The sequence below is a fragment of the Hordeum vulgare genome, chromosome 2H (genome assembly GCF_904849725.1).
Source record: "Hordeum vulgare subsp. vulgare chromosome 2H, MorexV3_pseudomolecules_assembly, whole genome shotgun sequence".
Lineage (NCBI taxonomy): Eukaryota > Viridiplantae > Streptophyta > Magnoliopsida > Poales > Poaceae > Hordeum > Hordeum vulgare.
In genome coordinates this window covers 268,493,948-268,503,370 of record NC_058519.1, presented here as the reverse complement: position 1 = coordinate 268,503,370, position 9,423 = coordinate 268,493,948, and the positions used below count along the sequence as shown (strand labels likewise).

The 9,423-nt window shown below is 42.8% G+C and overlaps 1 long non-coding RNA gene across 5 annotated transcripts; it reads left to right on the top strand.

The window, feature by feature from the left end:
• Positions 1-4,419: 4,419 nt before the first annotated feature.
• On the top strand, positions 4,420-7,168 carry LOC123426053. 5 transcript variants are annotated; one of them, XR_006621999.1, is made up of 3 exons: positions 4,420-5,354; positions 5,681-6,016; positions 6,231-7,168. It is a non-coding gene; the product is annotated as an uncharacterized LOC123426053 (long non-coding RNA). The 5 variants fall into 5 exon arrangements; XR_006621998.1 differs by having other exon boundaries at positions 5,671-6,016; XR_006622000.1 differs by lacking the exon at positions 4,420-5,354 and having other exon boundaries at positions 5,361-5,819; positions 5,942-6,016.
• The last annotated feature ends 2,255 nt before the right edge of the window (positions 7,169-9,423 follow it).

The window sequence follows — 9,423 nt, the reverse complement described above, 5'->3', positions numbered from 1 at the left end:
AGAGAGAGGCAATGCAGGCGGTTTTGGCGGAGAAGGATAAGATGATGAAGGAGCTGGAGGAGAGGATGACTGCATTGGTGGAGGCGGAGAGGGCACGGAATGATGCGTCTAACAGGGCCATATACGAGCTCTTTGTGGTAAGTTTATTCTTCATATTATTTCAAATCTTGCATTTTAATGTCCATTTCATTAATAACTAATTTTTTTGACTTGTCGAAACCAAATGTACAGTCTATGTGCGAGAAGACCAGCCAAGTCCCTCCGGCGATGCCAGTCATTAACATGGCGGGGACGGTGAGTTTCATTTCAATGCAGTGATCTTAAGAGATTCATCATGCTAACGACACATTGCAAATGATGTTTGGTGCAGAATATCTCCCGAAACGCATCGCACGACCCTTTTACACTGGAGCCTTCTCCAAGTGAAACAAGCCAGAGCCACCGTGCTTCACCGCCGTGATGACGATAATGGTATGTTATCCTCCTTCTTATTCTCTCCTCCTTCTTTTCCTTCTTTTTCTCCTTCTTCTTTTCTTCTTCTTCTCCTATTCCTTCTCCTTCTCCTCCTCCCCCTTCTTCTTTTTCTTGTCCTTCTTCTTCTCTTCTTGCTTCTTCTCTTTCTTCTTCTACGTAGCTTATTTTCCCCAACATAGACATACTTAGCTAATTGTCCTCCAAAGTGACATAATTAGCTTAGTTAGGTAAAAAAAACATCATAAGAACCTTGGTTAGCTCATTAAAATGACTAATTTAGCTCCAAAATGACATAATAAGCTCATAATGGCCTATTTAATAAGAAATGATCTATACTTACCTAATTATCCTCCAAAATGACATAATTAGCTCCAAAAATGCATAATTAACTAATTTAGCTCGAAGAAGAGGACAAGAGGAGAAGAAAGAGGAAAAATGAAAAGAAGGACGAAGAAGAAGAAGAGAAGAAGAAGAGAAGAAGAAGGAGAAGGAGAAGAAGGAGAAGGAGCTAGCCCTCCTTCTTCTTTTCTTCTTCTCTCCTCTTCCTTCTCCTTCTCCTTCTCCTCCTCCGCCTCCTCCTTATTCTTTTTCTTCTCCTTCTTCTTATCTTCTTGCTTCTTCTCTTTGTTCTTCTACGTAGCTTATTTTCCCCAACATAGACATACTTAGCTTGAATATATACGAGTAGTCCCTGACTTTCCAAATGTCTTTCCACAAGAAGTGCAAGGCATTCCACCTAACAGGGATGTAGAGTTCGTGATAGATCGTGTCCAACAATATGTCCCAATAGCCAGGAGACGCTATAAGATGACACCTTTAGAGCTAGCCGAACTTAAGAAACAACTCGATGAGGCCTTGAATAAGGGCTTCATCCCTCCTAGATCTTGTACTTGGCTTGTCCCATCCTCCTTGTTAAGAAGAAGGATGGAACAAATCGGATGGTTGTAGATTATCGACCAATCAATGTGGTTACCATAAAGAACAAGTATCCGCTTCCCAGGATCAATGACATCTATGGACAACTTGCTGGATCCTCAACCTTTTTCCAACATGTATTTGTGATTGGGATACCATCAAATCAAAATCAAGAACGAGGACATTCCAAAAAGGCCTTTATCACCCGTTATGGTCAATACGAGTATCATGTCCTTCGGTTTAACTAATGCCCCAGCCACCTTCTCCCGATTAATGAATTCGATATTCATGGAGTACCTGGATAAATTCGTCGTGGTTTACCTCCACGATATACTCATCTACTCGAACAAAGCACAAGAACATGCTGAGCATCTAAGGTTGGTATTGACAAAAATTCGAGAGCACCGCCTTTATGGCAAATTCTCTAAATATGAATTCTCGTTGCTAGAAGTGACCACGTAATTTCTGGTAATGGTACTGTTGTTAATCCCGAGAGACTTCAAGATGTCCTTGATTGTACTGGACCTGAATCGGTTAAGCAAGTTAGGAGTTTTCATGGTCTAGTGAGCTATTGTCGTTGCTTTGTTGAGAACTTCTCTAAGGTTTCAAAGCCTCTAACTAAACTCCTCAAGAAAGATTAAAAGTTCGAGTGGACCCCACAATGCGAGCACGGTTTTCTGGAACTAAAAAGACGTCTGACTTCTGCTCCCGTATTGGTTCCACCATATTTTTCTAAGGACTTTGTTATTATTGCAACGCCTCGTGACAAGTATTAGGTTGCATTCTCATGCATGATAATGATGTGATTTCATACGCATCTCAGAAGTTGAATCCACATCAGGATAATTATCCCACACATGATCAACGTGTAGTTGTAGTCCATGCATGGAAAACCTAGCGACATTACCTTCTGGGTAATCGTTGCACAATTTACACAGATCACCAATGTCTAATATATATTGTCTCACAACCAGATTTGAATCTTAGGCAAAGACGACGGGTTGAGTTGATTACAGATTACGACTTAGGGATAACTTACACCCGAGGAAAGCCAATGTCATGCCTGATGCACTAAGTCGTATGTCTTATTCTAACAACCTCATGTTACAAAAAATTCAAACAATTATCTATGAGGAATTTCAGAAGATAAACCTTCACATTGTTCCTCAAGGATTTCTTTCTACCATGGTGGCAAAACCTACTCTAAGGGATCAGGTCATTCAAGCTTAGAAAATCGATCCAAGGATTACCCGCATCAAGAGAAACATCAAGAAAGGATTTGCAGGATGTTTCTCAATTAATGAGTAAAGTGTCATATTCTTTGAGAGCCGTTTAGTGGTTCCCAAGGTACAAAACTTGAGACGGCTGATCCTTAAGGAGGCTCATGAATCCCCTCTCACGATCCATCCTAGTAGTACCAAGATGTATCAGGATCTACGCCAGAGGTTTTGGTAGACTAGGATGAAGAGATAAGATGCCCAGTTCATTGCTAACTGCGACGTCTTTGATTGTGTTAAACAAGAACATCAAACGCCTACTCACATCCTTCAACCTTTAGCTATTCCTGAATGGAACTGGGATCAAGTCGGTATGGATTTCCTCACCGTGTTTCCTAGGACGAAGAAAGGGAATAATGATATATTCGTGGTCATTGATCGTCTTTCCAAACTTGCCCGGTTCCTCCTTGTTTGAGAGAGTAGAATTGCTAGCCAACTATTAGAGTTATATATTTTCCGGATAGTGTCTGTTCATGGTATTCCTTTGGAGATTAACTCAGACTGTCGAAGTATCTTTAATTTTTGATTCTAGGAAAGCTTCTAGAATGCTATGTGGACTCATCCCTCCTTTAGCACTGCTTTCCATCCACAGTCAAGTGGTAAATTAGAATGCGTCAATCAAATTCTGGAAGACATGCTCAGAGCTTGTGTTATCTCTTCCAGCATGAATTGGAAGGAATGCCTTCTGTTCGATGAATTTTCTTATAACAATAGTTACCAGTCTAGCTTGGGCAAGGCTCCTTTTGAAGTTCCTATGGACGAAGGTGTCGAACACCCCTTATCTGGTCAAAAATCGGGGAGATGCAACTCTTTGGCGAGAATATGATTCGGGAGGCAGCCGAGCAAGTTCGTATTATTCCTGAGAAGTTGAAAACAGGCCAATCTTGTAAAATAGCCAATATGATCGCCATCATAATGCTGTGACCTATGAAGTTGACAAGAAGGCTTACTTTTGGGTTACACCTTTGAAGGGTACCCATTGATTCAGTATCAAGGGCAAGCTAGCTCCTCGTTACATTGGTCCTTTTCGCATTCTTGCCAAACGAGTAGAGGTTTCCTAGAAATTGGAACTTCCACCACATCTTCTCAAGTTGCACGATGTTTTCCACATCTTGCAATTCAGGCATTGTTTTTTGGATCCTATCCGTGAAGTGGACCATGAAAGGTTTGATCTCGAGAATGACCTTTCATATTGAGAGGACCCTGTTCGTATTCTTGATTAAGGTGAGCATAATACTCGATGTTGAAATATCAAGTACCTTAAGGTTCAGTGGTCAAATCATTCTGAGAAAGAAGCAACTTGTGAAAGGAACGACCTCCTTCGATTAGAGTACCCTGAAATCTTTCCGATGACACCTAAATCTCGGGACAAGATTCTTTTGAGTCAGGGTGGGTTGTCATATCCCTAGTTTACCCCCTTGTGCTTGTGCTAGATAGAGTGTACGTCATGTTTAAATTTTTAATAAGCTTGAAATGGGGAAGAACATACCATAGCACTTCATTATTCAAACAATTCAAATAATTAAGATTTTCAATGAATCCAAAATGGCCTTAAAAATGTTTATCATTTCTGATAAATGTTGGAAACAACGTACCAAAGGTGAAGAACTTTTCATTAAATCTTTTGGCATTTTTCAATAAACGAGAAATGATGCTGAAGATGACAACTAAAAGATTATAAATCTTTTAGTTCCTCCAAAAATGTTGAGACTTATTGGGGCTTACAAATATTGAGGCCGACCCACCCGGCCCGGCTGGCAGCCGTCTTCTTCACCGCGCTAGAAGGACGCGCGCGTGTGGACAACACGCGTGAGCACATGCCTTTCCACCTCCTGCTGACCATGTCGCGGTAGCGAGCTAGATAACCTCGCTAGATCCGTGTGGATCTAAGACACATCCCCATTTCTTCCTGCCTCGCTCTTCCTCGCCTCTTATGGCCATGGCCGAGCCCCGCCGAAACTTTCCACCACCGTACTCATAGCCACCACCGTTCCTCGCCCCTCCGATGTGTCCACGAGCTCCACCTCCGACAGAGCCCATGTAGCGCGTCACTGACCCATCCTTCAACCTCCGACCACCAATATCGTCACCGCTGATTCACCCGTACCACACCATCTCCAAGCCTGCTGAGCGTATCGCTGCAACCGCTGTGAGCTCCTGCTTTTAACCCCTCTCCTTAACGCATTATTAGCTAGCTTTAGCCGATGTTTCACAGACGACCGAAATCCGCCTCCACCTAGGCTCGTCGTTGACGATTCGCCGGTGACCATTTGGTCACCGCGGCATGCCCAACGTGCTCAGTGCATCATGTCGATCCACACACACAGTCATTTTATATCCATCTTCTCACTCGTGCCGCGAGTCCCCTCGGGCTCACCTTGTTGGCTAAACACGAGCCCAGCATCGCCACACTCCTGAGGCCACCACGATCGAGCCAAACTCCGGCGCACCTGCTACATTTCCCCACCCATGTTGGTACTCTTTCATCGGTCATGTTGGTCGCTGCCACCATGGCCCATGAACCTTGTGACTCTGGCCTCGGGATCTCTCCCTAGATCCGGGCGGCACTAGAGGCGGTGTCCGCCACCGCTCCTTCATTGGAAGAGGAAGATGGCCTAAAGCGCTACATCCTCCATCCCCCTACCCCGCCCCCGCCCCCGCATCAAGGCCCTACTTCCTCTCCACCAGGTGAGTTAGAACATGTGGTGGTTCTATGCTAAGTATTTTATGATAGTTCTGCAACAAAGACTATGCGTGCTACTGTGTTTTTTAATCGCTCATCTAAAATTGTCGTTGGAGACCATGGTGATTTGGTGTCAAGATCCAATCTTTTACACGATTGATTTGAAGAGCCTTCTAGTAGAGCACATGAGTTATGTGGTACATCCAGTCGGTCACTAAATTACATTGTGCTCCGCTACTATGAATTCCATCTAGATATCAAGGTGAATGATTTCAGTGTAGCACCGCATATTTTGAGGGCCAAGACTTATATTTATGTTAGATCCCTCCAGGTTATGTCATCCCAAATATCCATTGTACATGTTTTAGAACCATCATCTCCAGCCATCGTCGAGGCGGTTTCCACGATTTCATGGAAGGTCCGGGGGCGCGGGAGCTACTTCTCGGCCTTGCCGGGTCGACGATGGCAGAGTTAAGTTACAACACTATCTGTATTTTTTATAATCTTACGAAACTTGTTACCAACATGGTATATGAGTCTGAGTGTTCCACATTATTTGTAATTTTCAAATGTTGTGATATGCTCTTTGCAGATCATTTACTTTTGGTGCCTTGATTTGTATCAAATGTTCTAGAGCACCTAGAAGCCTGGGGTTCATATTTCCAAGGTGAACACAATATCTATGTATTGCTAGCTATTTGTGAGGAGTGTCCTTCTATTTTTAGTTTAATTTCTTCTTAATTGGAACGATTTACATTCAGTCGTAGGAGATGTTGGCTAATAATGGATTAGACCTTTTATTTATATATTTAGGCTTTTATATGCTTCCCCTTTCTGAAACTAGGGAAGTGCAACCATCGGGTTTACTTTATAACTTGTAGGGACCCATTGATATTTTGATATTCCTAGCGATTCCTACTCTCCTAGTCTGAAGAGCAAGACATGGAAGGCTTTCACACATTAAGCCGTAAAGAACTTCTCATTCTTTTGGAGCGGACCCGTAGCATAACAGGTTTATTTCATATTTCCTCAACACAGCTCTACTGAAGGATGATGTTTCTCCTTATTCGCATATATGTGTGGGAAAAATACGAGTGTCAACAATTTTTTTGTCTCACCAACAACTTTCACGCCCTTCATAAAACAAGTTGATCTGGCCCCGATTAATTACGTTGTACAAAGGTAGGTAACGTTATTTTGATACGGCGATGTCCAAAAGTTCTAAGTGATTGATTCAGTTATTATAATGCCCCATGACATGATAATAATTTTGTTTTTTTAACCTCTTAAATGTATCTTGCCTTTTTCTATCTTGACCTAATACTCCCTGTAATGTACTACAAATTTTGTATCTATGTATTTCTTAACTAAGATGTGATCTAAATCCAAATAGGAAGCAACTATTTACTCATCCTATTCTGACTTTATGAATGTCTAGAGTCTAACATCAATTGTAACAATTATATAGTTCTACGGATTTCATTGCTTTACCATGGATGGTTTTAACATGTTACAGATGGAGAATCATCATGCAGCTGCATCTCAGAAAGGGTCAGGTGAACATGCCCCGTTTAAAGACCAAATGAGCATAATATATTTATAGATAGTTCTTTTTTTGTTTGAAACTATGCCAAAATTTATTGTTGCAAGTTCATCAATGGAAACCAAGGGTTCATGCTTTAGATTGACGACTTCTTGTTGCGGTTTGTCGGCTAGGTAGGGGAGATCGGCATGGCTAAATCCTTTTTTTGCATGGTGTGACCGTGTGAAAGGCTGGTGATTGTCTCAACGTTCTTTTTCTACAAAAGAGTGTAAATCATGTCTTGTACTCCCTCCGTTCCTAAATATAAGTTCTTCTAGAGATTCAACATCGGACTATATACGAAGTAAAATGAATGAGTCTACACTCTAAAGTATGTGTATATACATCCGTATGCAGTGCGTAGTGAAATCTCTAAAAAGACTTATATTTAGGAACGGAGGAAACTTGACTATACTGATTGTTTCCAACATTCGAATAGGTCACCACATGCGTTTATTTATCTGGATCTTATATATTGAGAAGCAATTTATTTAGCTGCCCATCTTGTGTCTATAGTTTTATTATACTCAAGACACTGTGTGGGCACGTTCACTTCTAGTTCTACTTGAACCCATCTCTCTACAACAATCTCATTCTCCATGCAAGCTATGTTAATAGTTTTAGAAGTCACCAACCAAAATCTTTCCCTGGTCACAATACAAACATTCATTTTAAAATATGTTTTGGATAGAGTTAGTTCACCCAGGATGGTAAATGTGCAATAGCGGTGACACATGGCTCTACGGAGAACAATATTGTTTGTTTCTGGCATGATGTAGCAGGCACACTAGGGATGCGACCAAACGCTCTATTCAGACATTGCGATCAATATGTTTGACAATATGTCCACACCAAATATAGATTGAAATAAAAAGAGAACATTGCCACATGGACATGACTCGATCAGAATCACGTCGAGTCAGCACATATTTTTCTTCAACTTACTGCAGGGTGCAAGTTGTCCGTTTGAAATTGAGGACTAAAATTAGACTTTTCTCTTTGTTTTTATACTGGTGTGATTTAATATCGGGTAAGTTAATTTTAAAGTTTGCCGGAGGGAAGGAAGGGGCTCATCACTGGGCCGCGGTGGTGGAAGCGGGCGGCTAGGCGTGTAGTGGCCGAGCGGATCAAAGGAAGAACAAGAGGAGCAGAAGGTTCAAAAGGTGTTCTGACTATCCATTTTTGCCGAACGGCCTAAACCAAATTGACTGGCCATGAAAAATCCTAGTGACTATTATCTAGCTACGCCAACCTTTATTGTGTCACCATTTGACGTGTGTTGCACATGCAAGCTTACTAGTAACAAAAATAGACAAAAACAAAATAGAAACGCCTAGGATTCGAACCCTAGACCCCTCAGATGGACAGGAGAGGCACAAACGAAGCGGCCATCTTCTTCTCAAAATACGTACAATGGTCGTCGGCAACGATGGTAGGAAAACACAACAAATATGGTGGATATGGACCTGCGAAATGCGGGAACCTCCCGGGGATGGCATGGGCGGAGGGGGCTGAGTGCTAGCAGGGCCATGGTAGCGCGAGGTCCGGTCATGAGGACGTGGTTTCGAGGTGGGCGAGGGTGATGAAACTCCGAGCACAGGAGTTTACATGGGCCGACGACGTCCTTGTTCCCGTTTTCGACGAGTTGTGGTGGCCGACTGGGTTGGAGGTGATGCTCGAGAGGAGCTCTCTGTGTTGTAGGCATTGGGGTCAGCGGCTGGAGGCGGCGCATGGGGAAGAGGTGCAAGTCCTCTGCTTATGGACGCGTACCGGGACTCGGGATCAAGGAGGAGGTTGGGCCCCTGGTCACTGGATGTGTCTAGGAGTGCAGTGAGTTGGAGTGGATGTGGTGGCACTGGATTCGGTTGAGGAGTAAAACAAGGAGAGGAGTCTCGTTGGATGGATTCGATGGATCTCCGGAGGTGGTTGGCTACGGGTGGTTGGAGTGGGGAGGATCCTGAGGTAGGAGGAACCGATGGGTGGTGGCAGAGGACAATGAATGGATAGGACATCTCCTAAAGAAACTAGGGTTGTCTACTATTTATAGCAAGATGACACAAAGTAGTTTTTTAGATAGTGTGGTCCCTTTGATTTGATCCGACGGTTGAAAATAAATAGGTTTGGGACGTTCAAAGAATAAATGGAAAATGTTTGGGGTATTTTGGGGATGATCCGCACCCACTGGTTGCGAACGGATCGGTGCACTGTGTAGAGAGGCTAGACAGAGATGAGAGGGAAAACAGGCAGCCCAACGACAAGATTCATTTACGAAAACTTCTGACGTCTTATCTGGCTATAGTGCCGTTATATGTTTAACAGTGTGTATCTAATGGACCCTGAATGTGACGGAATTTGGCAGACATTCTGCCTATGCAATATTAAGACCGCATGCCAACTTTCAACACATTCCTAGATTGTTTTGTATACAATTTTGAAAAAACAATATTTTAGCGATGCCACTTGCGCATGCGTGCGTGGCTGGTCATGAAACG